The sequence below is a fragment of the Staurois parvus genome, unplaced genomic scaffold (genome assembly GCF_062004578.1).
Source record: "Staurois parvus isolate SC_StPar_1 unplaced genomic scaffold, SC_StPar_1.0 ptg000361l, whole genome shotgun sequence".
Taxonomy (NCBI): domain Eukaryota; kingdom Metazoa; phylum Chordata; class Amphibia; order Anura; family Ranidae; genus Staurois; species Staurois parvus.
The window spans coordinates 15700908-15721017 of NW_028318157.1; positions in this window are offsets into that span (position 1 = coordinate 15700908).

A 20110-nucleotide genomic window follows, 5' to 3' on the forward strand; every position below is an offset into this window, starting at 1 on the left:
TTAGGTTAAGCAGAATATATCCTCCTACTCATAGAAGGTTATTTTATTCTCTCCCATTCTTTTAAGTATTACAGATGACTTTGGAGGAGAATGCTGTTTAGCCACTATTCACAAAGAAACTCACAGAAGCTGAATGTGAAATTGGTATGTGCTTAACAAGGTCATTTGTAATTCACTTCTTGAGATTCTTATAAAAGTGAACAACTCAGTAGAGTATAAAACATAAACATTTGCACAGTTGGATTGGCCCTAAATACTAAAAGTAATTTTCTTTTGAACAACTGCAGTGTATTTATAGCAGAAATCAACATTTAGACCAAAAAAAAACCAGACTTCATTCTTAAGACTACTATATAGAGTATTCAGTCAAATTTATTTTATTTCATACCAAGGTGTTGGTGATGTTGTGATGCAGGAGCCATATAAATTCATTTTTGGAAAGAATAAGATAAATATCCAGTTTTGGAGTTTGATTACGGGTTAAAGTTAAATTATCTAGGCAAACATAGAAACCATTTAACCAAATTATCTCTGTGTTAAAAAAAAATAATTAAATGTATTTTTACACAAAAGTAGAATACATATATATAACTCCAATGGTCATGTATTTTCTGCATAAATATGAATACATCCACATCTTAAAAAGAAACCCTCTCCCCAGTAAACACATCAATACATCTTAAATGTAAACTTCTATGTCTTCACTGTTTGATGAAGCTGCTATTTCTCCAAGTATTTGCATGATCACTTAATTAATTTTCTATTATTCAAATGAACCTTTATAGACATATAATAATAATGATCCAAAATAAAATAGCCAATGTGTGTGTATGACAACACTGGACGGGTGTGCAGTCTGGTGTCAGATGGAAGTGATCTGGGCTACGTTGTCCTTAAGGGATTTTCATAATGTAGGTGTGCTGTCAGTAAGACCTGTTGAGGTTTCAGACTGCTGCCTCTCGGCAAATCAGCATCCAGGTTTTTTGCCAAAGCCTACTTGAACAAGCTGAGGTTAGAAGTTGATTGGCTACCATGCACAGCTGTACCAGATTCTGAGTGCACCAGTTTTAGCAAATCTACCCCTGTCAGTGTTGTATGTGTTGATTGTGTTCTGATAGTGGAGAGTGCAGGGAGCCTTCCCCACCATCAGAATACAATGATACAGAGCTTGGCTGGTAGCCTGTGTAGTTATCATGTGTATATTATTTAGTCTGTGTGAAAGTTTTACCATCTACGAACTATGGTATATATTTGAAAATTTATCAATCCTGATATCCTGAAGGCCTATCTCATTTTTTAAGGCCCCTAAAATATCAGGACAGTAGAAATATCCCCCATATGACCCCGTTCTGGAAAGTAGACAGTCTGAGGTATTCGATTGATCAACTTCAGTACAACCAGCTTACCCATAGAAGGAACAAAATTCAGCTGGTTCCCGTGGAACTGGCTAAATTTTGATCTGTCTATGGCTAGCTTAATACACTCTGTGGGGTAATCTATAAGGAGTATAGAGGCATGCCCAGTATAAATCATCACACGTGTCATTGTATGTGTAGAGAAATTGTAAGTTCACAGATGATATGTAAAGCCAATGCATTTTGGGGGCTTGGGTATAAGAAAAACAATAAAACCACTTAATGAATTTCTTATAATTAATATATACAGTGAATAAAAAGTTTATATGGATTGCTCATATAAAAAATAGATACAAGTGTAGATACAAAACATTTAATTAAAATAGCGGAATAGATGCCTCTGCACATCTGTAATGCATTAAGAGCCTTTTTCAGCCACTTACAGAATATCACTTTCAGGGCTAAAGAAGGGCCTGGAGAGAAGGGAGAGTGTGATTTGTTGCTGAATCGGATCCCAAGCCACCATGCTAATTTATAACCATCTTATATTTCTAACCTTATTTATAAGTTTCCTAAATCACAATCTTATAACATGATCTCAGGGTCAAGTTAAGTGTTTGAGGGGGATTAGGTGTTACGGGTTATGTTTTAAGAATAGATTAGACTATAGAACTCAGAGGACAGGGTTAAGTGTTGGGTTCACCTTAAGGGCCAGGTTAAGATAATTTTGCTAGGGCATTAGGCAGAACACTGAACCAATCTTCCATCAATCTGTGTAGCCATATAATAAGGGTAACAATTACTGTAATACCTGTAAACCTTTAAAATGTTAACATATTTGTTTTTTTCTTTCCAAAGTACCTAAATGGAAAGTTAAAATGCAATTTTCCAGAAACTGTTCATCTTTGCAGTCATTGTGAGGATGCAATGCAAAAGAGTTTGCCAAAGAAAGTATATTTATTGTTGTTGTATTCAGATAAAAAAATAAGGTTGACAATAGGCATTAAGATACTACATCTTTAGGAATGATGTGTGCTTTGAGATTTGTATGTCCTTCTTTGAAATCTTTCTCTCTGATTTGGCCAACAAATGAATGTGGCACGTGATGACTTTTCCCTTTCTGAATGGTTGTCAGATGGTAACATATATTCTCCAATAGAAATGTGCGTTTTGTTACAATTCATTTTTCGGAACAAAAAAATTTATTTTCAGAGATTTGGATGTATACAACTCACCAAATGGACATAATAACGAATGTCAAAAAAGTGTAAAAAAGTTATAACAAAATTAACAAATGCTTTTGTTTCATTCGGATGACGTCACATGATGCAAGAGTAGTTCGGGCCCATTGGAAAATGAATTCAATTTGTTATATAATTCGTATTTGAATAATGGATGGATCAAAATTTCATTCCATTTGTTAATTCGGATGCACATGACACCAGTCAATATTGCCTTTTCTCTTGGTGGGTTGGACTAACGCTCGAAAACTTTGAATCCTTCTGATTCAAATTTATCTGATTCAAAAATTTATCAAATATATAGCAATCTTCTGGAAAAACTGCAATTTTTTTTTAATCCACCCAGACCAATGAATATTAGAAACGAATGTGAAGATACGGTATGAAAGGAATTCCGAAAACTGATTGGTTCAACATAACAAATATGACGATGAAATTCTTCAATGAACGAATGCATTCAAAACCAAACGAAAACTTCTGGTGTGCAAATATAGAATATCCAATATGTTTGAAAATGTAGTTCAGAGGCGAGGGATAGACTGAAATGATAACTGCATTTTCTCTCAAGAAAATTATCCTTTAAAAATGATAATTCTAAAATTCAAAATCTGTATCACTGAAACAACCACATAAAATATCTAAAAGTAAATATACATTCTTAGGAACACAAAAAAAGGGCATACTTAAGGTTAGGTTCACACCTATGCAGTTTGCATTTGATCCGTTTCTGCAGTGCTTTTTGCAGTGCATTTTTTACATGTTTTTGATGTGTTTTGGGTTTTTTTCTTGTTGCTAGTCAGATTAAAACACAAAGCGCATCAAAAGTGAATCAACAACATGTCAAAAACGCAGAAAAAACGCAATATTTGTTTTTCTGCAAGTCTATAAAACCAAAATTGCAACATTTTGCATTTAAAAAAGTCCCTGACCCTTTCCAAAAAACACACCCGGTGAAAACACGGAGATGTGAATGTGTCCCATAGGAAATCATGTTAATGGACTGTAGTGTGTTTCTGCAAAACACTGCGGAAAATGCATAGGTGAGAACCTAGACTAATACAGACTGGTAGCTGATGAGTAATAATAGAACTCTTTCCAAATAGCCCTTATTAAAAATGAGCAAGTCATTTATCTTCTAGCATTCACCTCCAACAATCACCCCTCAATAAAATGGCATAGCATTGAATATTCAAAACAAGTCCTCAGGAAAGGCATGCCATTTCTGTCAAATACTGTATACCAAGGACGGACTGACCATTCGAGCACTCGGGCACTGCCCGAGGGCCCGGGGTCAGTACGGGGCACCATGAAATGCCCCTGGTACCTATTATAGGCTTTTTTGGGTGTGCTTTGAGTGTGGGCAAGGACACCGGTGCCCCATGATCCCCTATTCCATGGGGGCCCCATGAGTTGTCAGTCCACCCCTGCTGTATACTGTATCAGAAGTGATGCTGTGCGCCATACACACACTTAAATGATGTCATGCCAGGGGATTTCACTTGGTTGTAAGCAATAGCTAGTGTGAGTGGAGCTGCCACAGGTCAGAGAGCCCATCTCCCCTTGTACCACAAAAGCAAATATCAGGCAGCTCTGTGGAAGCAGATACTTTGCTTCATTCAAAACCCAGCCATTCATTCACTACTGATCTTTTCTAACTGTTGTGCTGTTAAAGCTTATGATCAGGAGGATTATGTGTTGTGTTTTTACAATTCCTTTATTATTTATTTAAATATATTGAAATCCCTGGAAATCCTTTGTTGATAAGTATTTTTTTAAATTCTATTAATTCTTTTTTAGAACATTTAATGCTATTACATTCTATTAAGGGGCGATTGTTAGAGATCAGCAATACAGGATAAATTATTTGTGCATGTACAATGTCTATCACCCTTAACCTCCTCTTTTACTGTATAATTATGATGCTTAAAAGTACAGTTTCACTTTAAATATGGAACTACAACTTCAGGCTACAAACCTTAAAAATGTTAGTTTTGTGTGAACTGAGCCTTAAAACTTCAAAAAACTTTGCAAGTGTCACACTGCATAGCAGCATCTCTAATGCTGCTTTCATTGAACTTTGGATGTTCAGGATGAAACCAGTTCTTATCTACAAATAGAATAGTAATGATGTGAATTACCATTCTATTTGTAGCTCAGACTATGCTTCAACTAACAGAACATAAAGTCTGTACAAAATTCAAAACCTTGCATCTGTGAGTGTGCAGTGTAAGAGATAAGGCACATTAAATTTCTAATATAGATGACCAAACTGATCCACCAGTCAAGAACTGTGGAGGATCTTGATTTGTTGTTGATAGACATCCTTTAATAATTTCCAGTTTTCCATTTTTTTGCATGTTGCCCATTTTACTTATATCATATCAGTCTAGAACAGCAGTATTGGCTGATATGCAAGAAAAGCTAAGATGTACTAGTTCCCTGAAGAGGAAATCTCTAGCTGATGAAGGCTAAAAGGCCCTCCTGGTGTATTTTGAGAGCATTTGAAGTTGTGGGGTTTTTTTCAGCACAAAATAGTTTTCAAATTCAAAATGTTTTACTGTGCATGGAATGCAAATTTAGGGGTTGATTTACTAAAGGCAAATAGGCTATTCAAGGGAACTTGTACTACAGTTTTCTCCAGAGCTTAGTGATTTCTTGCAGTTGGAAATCAGCAGAGCTCCACCTCATTCTCTATGCTCTGGAGATAATTCTTCTACAAAGTAAACAGTATATTGTATGTATGTTTAGTAAATCAACCCCTTAGCATCAAACCTTGCTGCAGCACATATTGTATTGCATAGGTGTAGGTTTGAATGTGCCTTTATAGTTTCCCTTTAAAAACACAGTAAACTGCAGTACATGGGGGGGGCGATTGGATTTCTGCTTCTGCTTTTTTATTCAGTAAAATACATGCATTTTACTGCTTCATAGCAAGCATATGCCGTAGTCACATATGTATATTTTCTGCAATACGAACCAGCTGACCTCATTAACACACACCCTGCATCTGCCCTCCTGCTCCAGAAGATTGTTCCTGCCCACCTCTTTACTCCCATGCAATCATTATCAGTCAGTACTGTTGTCACTAAATACACAGCCAGGTATCAATTGTTTTGTACCTTCATCTTGCATAGATTGTTAATTTTTCAGAGTGTGCAGGAGCGACCACATAATATCCTAAGTAGAGCAGAGCTGTAGTATTGAAACAGAAGAAGTGTGTCCCTGGAAGTCTGTAACACTCAGAAAACAATCTGACTCTACACTCTCCTTAAATCTACCCTCAACTGTATAGTGCAAGGGCCTACCTGTTTGAATACAGAGTGATTGGATAGATAGGTGTGCCCTCTTATTATATAGTTTTGATCATCTAAAGGAGATTGTACAATCAGACTGTATAGTGTATGGCTACATTTATATAGTACATCTAAAATGAACTAGTTAACAGCACCCCAAATGCAGAAGCAAACACACATGTGAAAAAAAACTGAGCAACAAATGCAGCAAAACGAACAGTAAAAAAATGCAAAATGCAACATACCAAAATGTCCCATGAATTACCGACCACATGTAGGGTAGCTTATTGAAATCAATGGACTGCCCTATGTGTATCATGGGAAAAATAAGACAAAAACATGCACTCCTATGATGCTAGGTGTGAATGGGACCTGAAAGTGAAACTGATGTATTTACACAAGAACAATGAGGCTCCATTGACCTCTGCACATTTCTGAATGCATGGAAAGCTGCAATGAAAACATGCTCTTTGCTTCGCATTTTAGAAATGTGCTGAAAACAAGCATTGCACTTGTGTTGCCATTAAATGTTAATGGCACCCCAAGCGTGGGTAGCAGGTATGCATCTGCAGTGCTACAAACATGCTGCTAGTGCACCAAAAAGTGCAGTAAAACATGAGTCACACTCCACTCTAAAACATGTTCTGGAACTTCTAGGCCCTATGCGTGATGAATGGAAATGCTCCAGAATGCTCCCCCCCCCAAAAAAAAGTGTGAGGGCATATGAGTTCCCCCTATGTGGAGATGTGGACAGGGTCTGGCAGCTGAGTGTCTCCATGCACTCCCTTCTATGTACTTTTGTATAAAGATGGCCATACACTATGCAATCGAATCCCAACTGCGGCACTGCCTGCATGGAGTTTGCATGTTCTCCTGTTCCTGTGTGGGTTTTCTTTGGGTACTCCGGTTTCCTCCTACACTCCAAAGACATGTTGGTAGGTTAATTGGCTCCTATCTAAATTGGTCCTAGTATGTGTATGTATAAATGTGAATTGGGGGCCTTAGATTTTACGCTTGAGGGTAGGGACTGATGTGCATGTACAATATATATATATATATATATATATATGTAAAGCTCTGTGTAAATGGATGGTGCTATATAAGTATTAATCTCTTGACAATTTATTTTAGATTTACTGAAACTATGGAATAGGAGCTCCCATCTGAATAATCTATTCAATTTGTACCAAATCAGACAGACCCTTGCACTACATAGCTGATGGTAATTCTAAAGGGGATTGTACAATGGGATTGTACAGAAAGTAGGTGGAAATAAAACAAGAGATGGTATAGTAATGAGGGTGGTGTGGTCCAGAGTGGTGAAACACTCCCTTTTCTGTGATGCACTAAAGCAGTGCATGATGGGACATGATCTACAGAAAATGATGGAAGCAGAAAGCATTTTTTAAAATTTAAAACACTCATCCCTGATGTAGACTATGGTGTCTAGGAAGTTTACGTGTGTATTTGAGTATTCCATTTTTAATTTGATTGATGGATGAAAAGTGTTGATCAATGAGTAAAATTGTTTTAGGTTTTCTTCACCTTCTGTCCATATGATGAAAATATCATCAATATAGCGATAGTATCTGTATGGTTTTTGTTCCATGCTGTTCAGACACCACAGTATACATCAGGGATGATAAGCTTCACACCTCAATATACAGGAAACCCACTGACAGATGCAACTAGCTCCACAGTTCTAGCTTCCACCCCCAACACACGAAATGTGCCATCATACACAGTCAGGCCACTAGATACCACCAAATATGTTCTGACCCAAGAGACAGAGATAAACATCTCGGGACACTAGCAGACTCCTTCCATAAGAAAGGTTATCAACATCAGCATAAACACAGCCTTGAGAACCCGAAGAGAAAATCTGCTTCAGTACAAAGAGAAAAAAACAAACAACCGTGTACCTCTAGTGACCACATACAACCCAGCACTAGAAGGGATATGAAAAATAATCAAAGATTTACAACCCATCATAACAGAGGATGGAACTCTGAAAGAAATATTCCAGCAACCCCCAATACTGGCTTTCAGACAACCCCCCAACCTCAGAAATAAACGAATCAGTAGGAAACTTCCTTCTGATTATGAGGTCACAAATATTGGAAGCGAACCCTGCAATAAGAAACGCTGCAAACTGTGCAGCCAAATCAATCCATCAAAAAGTGTCAGACACTCAAAAGGGATCTTCGGTATTTCCGGAACATATAGCTGCACCTCTAGTAATGTTGTGTACCTTATCCAGTGCAGAAAATTCAACAAAGGATCTTATGTTGGCGAAACAGGACAGAAGTTGCACACAAGGATGAATTTGCACAGACATACTATCAAGGAACATAAAGAAGATGACCTTTGCACACCTGTGGGACATCATTTCGCACAACCAGACCACACAATGGGAGACCTCAATATCTTAGTTCTTAAAGGAAATTCCAAATCCATTCAGGAAAGACACACTTTTGAACTAAGAATGATAACTCTATTTGACATAAGAGATAACAGCCTGAATTTGGACATGAGATTCCTCAATCATTATCCAACAGTTTTATGACTATCAGCTCAAGCTTCACTCCCTCTGTGATGTGGGTGTTGTCTTACCCCCCCCCCCCCCTTTGCTTTTGCTGTGTCTTATCTGTAGCCTTTTTTTTTCCATCTCTTCTAACATTCTGCTAAAACTTTTTGATTTGTATAGTACTGCTTGGACCTTGAAGAAGGGGACATTCCCCGAAAGCTTGTCCTTAAAATTGCATGTTAGTGCAAATAAAAAAAGTATCACGGACAGTATTAAACAGAAAGGTGAAAATTCAAAGCTGCTGTGGATGAAGTCAGTGAGAGCTAAGCACATTGAGATGGCTTGGGCAGAAAGGACATTGGAATTGGCTCCTATTTATTATGAAATGTGAAACTCTGTCCAAAAAGGTGAACTTAGCCTTTACCACCTGTTGAAATTTGACAGCATAGATGGTTGGTGTTCTGAGATGAGAGGCATAATATGACACTATACAGATACAAAGCATGGGTTGTGTCTGATGTAGGCAACATTACTATTGTAATATATGATTGGTGTGTTGGCCTGGTAGCCTTTTAGGGGAGGAAGGCCATTCACACCAAAGCATTTTCACATAAATTAATGCTTGCACAGGGGAGCCATTGTTTTCAATGCTTGTTCACATATGCGCAATGTGTTCATATGAGTTTTGATGCACTTATGTGCTTTATAAAGCCATTGACACTGTATAAAAATGCTTGATTGCACTGTTCAACAGGTAAAAAGTTTTGGGCATAAAATTAGCTAATCTTACATAATTTTGGGGTGCTGAAAACGAAAATGACCCTAAAAAATGTTGATTGGCTCTAGTTTCCATGATATATTCACCCATCTAATGACGTAAGCCATTCAAAATTATGATGCAACTTCAGCTGCATATTGCGCAATTGATACTGGTGACCAATAGAAAATTGCATGTATACTGAGATGATGCAATATTAGCCTTTAATTGCATCACTTCACTGCATAAAAGCTGCAGTATCTGTAGCTGATTGTAGTTCGACAGCGTCTTTACATTTCGTTTTATGCTTATATAGGCTACTCAGTAATGCCTCGAACTTGTGTGAATAAAGCAGATAATTTCTGCTATATCTGCGGTGAAATAACTTTTATCTCACAAAAAAGGAGGATAACAGGAATGATTAAGAAAGCCTACAACTTGTATTTTGGCTGCAAGATAGGAGACCAGGACAAGAGCTGGGCACCACATATATGCTGCAATTCTTGTGGGACGGCACTGGAGCAATGGTTGAATGGAAAAAAAGGCATCTATGCCTTTCGCTGTGCCAAAGATTTGGAGAGAGCCAACAGATCATGTTAGTAATTGTTACTTTTGTATGGTGCCTCCAACAAAAGGGCTAAATAAGAAGAAAAAGTTATCTGTGCACTATCCAAATATTCCATCGGCAATACGTCCAGTTCCTCATGGAGAGGGGCTACCAATTCCTAAAGCACCAGAATCCTTCGTGGTTGAGTCAAGTGAGGAAGAACCTGAAGCGTGTAGTCATCAACCGTCAACCTCACATGACCCAGACTTTCTTCCATCCACACCCACTGAACCACACCTCATTACACAAGTGGAATTGAGCGATCTTATCAGAGACCTGGATCTTACCAAGAACAAGGCAGAGCTTTTGGGGTCAAGACTACAACAGTGGAATCTCCTAGCAAGTGATGTTCGTACGTCTTTCTACCGTCATCGTCAGAAAGATCTGATCCCATTCTTCGTCCAGGAAGGTGATATTGCTGTATGTAACAATGTTCATGGTTTAATCTCAGCCATCGGCGTATGCTATGATCCCGATGAGTGGAGGCTGTTCATTGATGCTTCAAAGGCGAGTCTTAAAGCTGTTTTGCTCCATAATGGCAATCAACTGCCGTCAGTTCCAGTTGCTTACGCAGTTTCAATGAAAGAAACGTATGAAAACTTGAAAGAGCTTTTAAGGTGCATCAACTATGATGAACATCAATGGTCGATTTGTGGTGACCTGAAGGTGATTGCTATCCTACTTGGACTTCAAGGTGGATATACTAAGTACTGCTGCTTCCTCTGTGAGTGGGACAGTCGTGCGAGAGAAATGCACTATGCCAAAAGAGACTGGCCATTACGCCAGTCATTGCAGCCTGGAGAAAAAAATGTTAACTATCCAGCACTTGTAGACAGCAATAAGATCTTATTACCTCCATTACACATCAAATTGGGATTAATGAAAAACTTTGTTAAGGCAATGGACAAGAATAAAGCAGGTTTCAAGTACCTGATTAGCAAATTTCCAGCACTTAGTGCTGCAAAAATAAATGAAGGAGTCTTTGTTGGGCCACAGATTCGTAAACTTATTCATGATGATGAGTTTCTTTCTCTGTTGCGTGGAAAGGAAAAGGCTGCCTGGACAGCATTTGTATCAGTGACATCAAATTTTCTTGGAAACAATAAAACACCAGACTACAAGAAAGTGGTAGAAAAACTCATCCAGACTTACAGAAATCTGGGTTGCAACATGTCTCTAAAAATTCATTTTCTACATTCGCATCTGGATTTTTTCCCACCAAACTGTGGAGCAGTGAGTGATGAACACGGAGAGCGCTTCCATCAAGACATTGCAGCTATGGAAAGAAGATATCAAGGTAAATGGAGCCCATCAATGCTTGCTGACTATTGCTGGACAGTTGTAAGAGATAGCCCTTTCCTCGAATACAAGAGAAAAGCCAAGAGAAGCAAAACCGACACAAACTGAAGACAAAACTAGTGAGAATCCTAAGTATTAAAATGATTCAACTTAGCTTATGGCTATAATTTTTCTTGGTAATACTATGCAATATATTATGCCATTTAGGCTTTGTTATGTAGTCAATATCACTTGCTTTATATTTGTGGAAAGACATCTATCCATATAATTATTGTAGTAATGTAGTCATTACGCCTATAGTAGAAAACTTTCCGTTTACAGAAAAACTAGAGCCAATTGACAAATTTCATTGTTATATTTGAACTCAGAATGTGAAATTCATTAAGAAATGGATCCTTTTGTTTCCAAAACTGGCAAAAAATAAAAATTTGTTGAACAGTGTTTTTGATAATGCATGCAAAAACAGAAAGGTGTGTATTCATCTTAAATGTTCAAAAAAAATTTTAAAATAAATACATACATAAAGTAACTGCAGATCAGTGGTTGTAGATGAAAATGCATGCTGTATAGATAATCAGCTCAGAAGTAGAAAAAAGCCATGCGCCCACTAACCATAAGGAGCTTTCCTTACTTGGATTCATATGTCAGTCTTGATGATGCAATGTTGGGTTTAGAAACAGATATAGCATGACTCCCACTGATTTTTAATGAGCTTACAGCTAGGCAAAAACAACTAATTATTTCTGGGTGTCTGGTTTAGCTGATCAGCTAATTTTTTTTTATTAGCAGGCTTTCCAGCTTTATAAACTGAAGCAACATTATTAACAGTTTATATTTAAAGATTTAAGAAATCTTTTATGTGAGAAATGATAGAAAATATGTTTTTTAGACTGAAGCCTTTCTTTAAATGAACATATGTTTTCAGAGCAAAGCAACAGGTTCCCCTTAATAGTGACACCAGTTATACATACTTACGTTTCTTTTGGTACCGTACAGCTATGTTCTGCTGCTTGGAGTGAGGAAGACTTACAGTAGCTCTGTGTAATGCAGACCATACATGGGTCGAATTCCAGACAGACTTTCTTTAGAAAATCAGAAATTTTGTGTGTTTTGTAATCCAATGGTGCCACCATTGATTTTGAAATTCGACCAACCAAGCCTTTAATTTCACCTCATGTTGCTACAGAAAATAATTTTTGTGGCCAATAATTTTGTTCTCTTTCCAGGTCACAGCTCATTCTCATTTCTTTTTCAATTGCATTTCTCGCATGATTCTTCCATCAATAATTAGAAATTCATTTGTTTTTCAAAAAAATTCCAACATGCCCGATCACTCATATTCGATGGTAGCTCTCAGAAAATCTCAGAAAAGATTTTTGAAAGAAAATTATTTCAGAATTCGACCCATGTATGGGCAGCTTAAGTTTCAAATTATGACTTGAAACTTTCACAGGGATGAGGAGTCTCTATCTGTAATATTTCCACTTGCTGTTGATTTGAAAATCCTAGTAGAAACTACAAGGGAGGTGTCAAGGTGTCTACATGTGCTTTAGTGCTGAAATTACACACAGTTGACCAGATCTGCCTAAAAATAAAAATGTATAACCGTTATTCTAATATTTCCCTTCTGTACGCAGAACTAAAATAAAAGTTTTGACATACACATTAACCCCTTCAAGCCAGAGCCTCCCCGCCCTTGAAGAGTTTCAGAAGCCGGGAGACGGGGCAGGGTTTAGGGTCGGTCATGTGACCGCCGTGACGCGTCGTCACAGTGGTCACATGATTGGGAAAGGTCCTGATCGAAAGAGGAGATCGGGACCTTTCCGTGAGTACTGGACATGTGTGGCCCAGACGTCGGGAGGCCGCACATTCGCATTCGGCTGGTGTGAAGAGGTTAAACACTCTAAAGAGAATTTCTCACTGGATGCAGCAGAGAAGATGAAGAAAATAGAGAATTTTAACTGGAGGTCCAGATTGCAGATAAACAACTTATATTTACATTTTATATAATATTTATTTTGGTTGCATTACCTGCATATCCAAGATCATTTTGCAGGTAAATTCATGTTATGTGATCCACACCTCTAAAAATGCCAGTGATTTAAAGTGGTTGTAAAGGCCTAAGGTTTTTTACCTTCATACAATCTATGCATGAAGGTAAAAAACCTTCTCTCTGCAGAATCTCCCCAGCCCCTTCTAATACTCACCTAAGCCCCCTCTCGATCCAGCAATGTACACTGGAGTCTTGGCTATCCCTCTCCTCACTGGCTAAGACAACAGTGGAAGCCATTGGCTCCCACTGCTGTCAATCACAGCCAGTGAGCCAATGCGAAGAGACTGGGGGCAGGGCCGAGCCATGGCTCTCTGTGTGAATGGACACACGGAGCAGTAGCTGGGGAGTGCTCATGCTCAGATGCTCCCATAGCCAGGGGTGTATCTACCATGAGGCAAAAAAAGTGTTTGCCTATGGTGGCAATTTTTAGGGGGGTGGCACCGCCCCCCCCAGAAGAAGGAACCTTTTGAGCAGCGGTGGACAGCAGGAAGATCTATGTAGTGGGGCGTGGGGGAGGGCAGTTGCAGAGCGACGGTCGTGTACCTCTCCCTCCAGCAGCTGATGAGCCAGGACCAGGGTACAGCCTGGAGCAGGGAGAGGAGAAGTATCAGAGAGGAAAGAGCCCAGAGGAGGTGAGTTGTGTTGTCTTCTGTGGGCTCTCCCTCCAGTCATCCATCCAGTACACTACACTGACACTGATCACTGACAGATTGTATGGGACTGCACACACATCCCCCCCCCCTTCCTGCTGCCCGGAGATCAGCAGTCCTTGGAGGGGGGGGGTTGGGTGTGTGTGTGTGGTCCCATCTGATCTGAGGAAGAGGGGGGAGAGAGGAGGAAAGAGAAAGAAAGGGAAGAGAGAGACAGAAAGAAAGAGGGAAAAGAGAGAAGAGAGCAAGAGAGAGGGGGGATAAAGGGGGGGTGGGAGAGAGAGGAGGGAGAGAGATAGAGAGGGGGGGTGAAAGAGAGGGGAGAAAGAGATAGGGAGGGAGAAAGAGAGAGAGATGGAGAGGGGGGAGAGATGACGAGAGGGGGGAGAAAGAGGGAGAGAGAGATGGAGAAAGAGAGAGGGGGGAAGGGGGAGATAGAGAGGGGGAAGGGAGAGAGAGAAAGAAGAGAGAGAGAGAGGAGAGAGAGGGGGGGGAGAAGAGAGAGAGAGGGGAGAGAAAAAGAGAGAGAGAGAAAGGGAAGAGAGAGAGGGGGAAATAGAGATAGAGAGAAAGGGAGATGGAAGAGGGAGAGGGAAGAGGGGGGAGGAGAGAGAGGGAGAAAGGGAGAGGGGGGGAGATAGAGATGGAGAGGGAAAGAGGGGGAGGGGTGAGGGAGAAAGAGAGGGAAAGAAAGAGAAAGAGGAGAGAGGTAGAGAAAGAGAGAGAGGGGGGAGAAAGAGAAAGAGGGAGGAGAGGGAGAAAGAGAGAGGGATGGGGAGAAAGAGAAAGAAAGGGAGGGAGAGAGAGATAATCCTATATACAGTACATACACACACTTATTGAACTCTCTCGCTCTCTCATTGGGAAGGGGGGGCGCCACATTTTTGTGTTGCCTAGGGCAGCACAAAATCTAAATACACTACTGCCCATAGCAATCTGCTTGCTGTGAGGGCACCTGACAGAAGGGAGGGGCCAGGAACACCGGCGGGGGGACCCAAGAAGAGGAGGATCTGGGCTGCTGTGTGCAAAACCACTGCACACAGCAGGTAGGTATTGACATGTTTTTTTTTTGTTAATTTAAGCCTTTAGAATTACTTTAAGTCTTTCTTCTAGAAAAGTGGTAGAAGACACAAGTACATCTTTAGGTAAAAGCATGCCAAAATCAAACCAAGAACATCAAGAATATAGCAATGACATTATAATGGATGATGTACAGCATTAAAAAAGGTTAGATGTCACCTCATTGTAATTCTCTTCAGACATTTTTTGTCTACTTACTCTTTGGCAAGCATTGATCTGAGAAGAAATGGCTGAAGAAGCATTTAAACAACAACTTGGGAAATACAAATAAGTTCAAGATATTCAACAATGCCAGAAACCTGTTACAAGAAGAATATTTCAAAATTGTATGTCAAGATTCCTATCTAAGAGTCAATTACAGAGATTAAAGGGACAGTATTGACAGACTGGGTTTGATTTGCTATGGACATTGGAATTTTCCCCAGAGCTTAGTGAAAGAGGAGATGCTCTGCCGTCTTCCAACATCCAATTATGAGCTAGCAAAATGCTCTTTTTTTATATCCTTGTATGTGATTGAGTATTCTTTTCAAAGTGAGATTTCACTACATTCACTAAGTTCTGTATGAAATTCCCTTGCAAAGATCAACTTCTCTTTCAAAGTGAACAGTGCCTATTTGATTTTAGTAAATCAACTCCTTTGGATTTTACCCGACAAGGTCATTACTAATGATAAATCTTTTAGTTATGGTTTATTAGTTGTAGTGCTAACTTTAGCCTGTTCTGTTATCTTTTTCTTTTTTAATTTAAAATTGTAAATGTATTCTTATTTCTTACATTTCATTCCTCCACTCCACCACCCAATATGCTTAGCAAGACACATGCTTAATCGTGTAGTCCATTATGACTGTATATTTTCCTTGCATGCTTCTCAAGCAGATGCTCTTCAGAAAGTATGACTTCAATCACTGTGGGCATGCTGTACTTAAAGGGTAACTTCACTTTTGTGTAAAAAATAATAGCAAATAAAATATATAATATAACATTTACAAGTGTGACACAAGTCATATTGTACTTTATTGTTGTTAAAATTACCTTTCCTTTTCCATCTGTAGTGCTGTAATTTTCTTTAAATGCAATGCAATATGGCAACTTGGAGGCTTTCTGTACACAGATGGTGTCCAGAGCGCCCCAAAAATGTAATTTGCTGGTGGTGTGATTGGCTCACTGATATTCCCAGAAGTCTGCACTAAGATACAAATCACATTCTTGGCATCCCCTGAAACAAAATGTCAGTTTTGGTGAGACACTCTCAAAGGGAGATGACATTTAGGTACCCGGTCATACCGGAGTGACTTGTCATGTGATTTGATAGAGTCACATTGATTTTGAAAGTAGTGCATGCACTACTTTTTGCAAGTTCAAGTGCGACTTAGACATCTGTGTCCTGCAAGTCTCAGATGTCTTGCAAGTCGCACCTGAAGTCGGATGTCACTAGAAGTCGCACGATTTCAGAGTCGGATTGGTGTGACTGAAGAATGAACGGGATGCAGACTCTGCAATTTTCCTGATTTAGAGCCCTGCAGGTGCAGCAGCTAATTATATAATTATGAAATCACTCCCATGCAGATTCACTCTGCACAAGGACACAGACAAACAGCGTCATAATAATAAAAGGTAGGTATCTGCAATGAACTTTGCTAAAATCCTTGCACTGTACATTGATAATCCAGAGGGGAATGTTTTTTTCTCAGCAAAAGTGGAGTTACTCTTTAACCTCCCTGGCGGTATTCCCGAGTGTAGCTCGGGGTAAAGTTTCAGTACCATAAGCGGTAACCCCGAGCTACACTCGGGAATACAATGCGGCGCTGCTCTGCAATCCCTCGATCACTTACCTTGTCCTGCGCTCCCGTGATGTCCCTCCTGCAGTGCCCCCGGCAATGTAATCCGGAGGATGCCGGCATCTGTCATCTGGGTTCCATCCCCTCTGACGTCGGGACGTATGGGGGACGGAAAGGCGGGAAATTTGAAAATGACAAAAAGTGACATTCACTAAAATCACATAGTAAAACATTACTGTATCAAAGCATTTCACATACATTTTGTCCCTAGTGCTTTGTCCTGTCCCCTGTCTGCATTTTTACTGTTCTTTCTGCCTGGAAAATGAGAAACATCCATGGTGTCCAAAAAGCATCCCTTTAGGTCAAAATCAGTTTTAGACCAGCTAGAGAACCGCGATAGTAAATTAGAACTACTTGCAGAATTGAGTGATAATGATTCGTGGGGAAATTCGCCATCAGACACTGAAAACGATTTAGTGACTTTGATCAGTGATGTGCGAACTTGGCGCTATATTTCAAATTTCAGTGTTTTTGGTTTGATTTTATTATTGAATTAAATAAATTATAAATAATAAATTATTATTATATTATTATTTTTTATGATTATTTATTAAATTATAATTTTTGATATCGTGTTTCAAGTTTTAGCCTACCCGGAATGTTTACTAGACTCTTGTTCGAACAGATTTCAGTGAGTTATTCCTAAGAATTACAGGCCTACAATAAAAAAAATACATATTTCCATACAAAAAAATGTACTGCTTTCAGCACAGAAATATGGATATAATCATACCTCTAGGGGGGTTAAGGGCCAGTTCACATCACAAAAATGAACTCTGGATGCATTCCGGATAAATTTTTTGCTTACAGTTCACACCACACTCCGTTCCGGTGTAGTTTTGATGAAGTGTGCTATGTTTTAGTATGGTTCTGTGCAGAAAAATGCAGCATGTTCTACTTTTTTTTCTGCATCGGAAACTGACTGGAACTGACTACACTGGTGTGAACTAGGACCATTGGAATACATGGAAAACACTATGCATGCATTTTTGATGCAGAAAAAAAATGCACTGGACTGCATCTACTGTGAACTAGCCCTAAGGGCCAGTTCCCACTACAAAAACTCACTCTGAATGCATCCCGGATACTTTTTGCATACAGTTCACACCACACTACGTTGCAGTGCAGTTTTGATGAGGTTTGCTATGTTCCAGTATGGTTCTGTGCAGAAAAAATGCAACATGTTCTACATTTTTTTCTGCAAATGGAAACTGACTGCACTGGTGTGAACTAGGGCCATTGGAATACATGGAAAACACTTTGCATGCATTTTTAAATGCAGAAAAACAACGCACTGTACTGCATCTAGTGTGAACTAGCCAATAAGGTTAATTTTATTCCTAGTAAGAGAGTCGCAGTAAAAAGGACACCCTGGTCAAAAGTTTGTGCCAGTGCCGATAGATCTATACTATGGTTATACTGGTTGGTTGCATCACAGGTGAGGTGACATTGCAATTAGTTACACTAATTGAACTGGAAAAACAAACTGCTTAGCTCTGTACTAGGGTTAAGTCTCGAGTCAGTCAGGATTTCCTCACTTTTAAGGTCACTGACAAGACCAGAGCTGATAAATCCATCAGATTGTAAGTACATTATAGGTATAGCAACAACACAATGACCTGAACACCTCTTGCCATTTTAATGTAGCTGTTGTAGTAATGGGATCGCAAGCAGCATAATATTCAATCTTCAGGCATGGTAAAATAAACAAACCAAAAAACTTGGAACAAATTGGCCACAGCCTTTATTATAGTTTTTTTTATTTATTTATAATATATCATAATAAAAAATATAAATACTTAACTTTCAATTATTTATACAATACCAATTTAGTCAGCTCAGCTATTACATCTTGAGCTGACTTATACACACACATCAGCATTTTATTCAAAACTGTTCCCCTTTTTGATAAAGGTGACCCACCACATAAAAAAGGCGACATGGGAGGGAGGGGAGCTCCGCAGTGATCCATCTGATGGTGACTGGCAATGAGCCCCAGAGAGGAGTCCCTTTTATATAACCCAACGGTTTCTAGAAATGTCTTCTGTCATGTGAAAGGTTTCATGGCTCACCCAAACATAGTGGCCACAAGGTCTCCCCCCCGAACCCCCACATCTATTTCAAACGGGAGCCCTGAAACCCCTCTGCTGCCATTATTCCATGAAGAAAAGGGGGGCCTTGAAACCTGTATACCTTTTCTTCATATTATGGTTGTGCAATTGGTGTTGGCAATTGTATCAATCTGGCCTCGTGTTAGATGAAGTTTCAATTAGACTGCTCTCAGCAGGGAACCCCCAACTGCACCCCTACTGCCAATGCCATGAACTTTTAAGAAATCATAATTTATCACGAAGTGTGTGTGTGTGTGTGTATGTGGGGGTGCACTGATAGTCAGTACATGCTGTATGATAGAGTGGAACTACAGTGATGGAAAAGAGTTTCTGATCTCCTTAATGGTTCCTGTGTTGCTGCCAAACTGAGTCTATCATCTCATTCTTATGGGAGGCTTTACTTTGTCTGAGGTGTTTTGCCCATTTATTTGTCTGCCTGTCAAAGCTAATTGTCAGTTTATCTTTGTCTACATATGTTTGTTTGGCTACTTGCCTGTTTTAATACCGGTAGAGCTTCATTCAGAGGGGCATTGACTCCCATTTTGCCTGCAGAGCCTAAGTTTCATTGTGTCTGCATCCCCCCCCCCGAGCTATGCATAGGCAGCCTATAGGCATGCATACAGACACAGTGGTTGCATAGACCCAGCTGAACAGAACCAAATGTGAAATTATGACACGCGGCTGTCTCCATGCAGCCGCTGCATCTGCATCCAACTCTATAGGCTATCTTTCCCATCTCGGAGTGGATGCAGGTTCAACAACAATTATGAGTCAACACTAGGGCCGGATCTAGCCTGTCCAATGTGGGGGTGCAGTAAAAAATGTCAGGGGACAGAGGATGGGAGGTCAGCAGGGCAGAGGACAGGGGTCACTTCTGGCAGGGCAGAAGACAGGGGTCACTGCTGGCAGGGCAGAGGCCGGGGCACAGCTCCTTCTCCCATCACCACACTGCAAACAGCCTGGGCACAGGCAGCAGAGCTCCTCCTCTCCACACAACCAATAAGTGTGATTGGTATAGTGTCAATCAAGGCCAGTATAGTGTCAAACTAGGGCGGTAAAGTATCAGATTAGGGTAATATAGTGTCATATTCTGGCAGAATAGTGGAAGGTTAGGGCAGTATAGTGGCAGGTTAGGGTTGGCTTTGGGGGGCACAACTAAAATCTGGAGGGAATAGCCCACCCCCCTAGATCAGGCCATGGTCAACAACCATATGAATGAAGCCTAAATTTGCTTGTCAGTGATCTAACAGTGTTTCTTTGAGAAAACATAATACATACATTAAAGATAAAGAAAGGTAA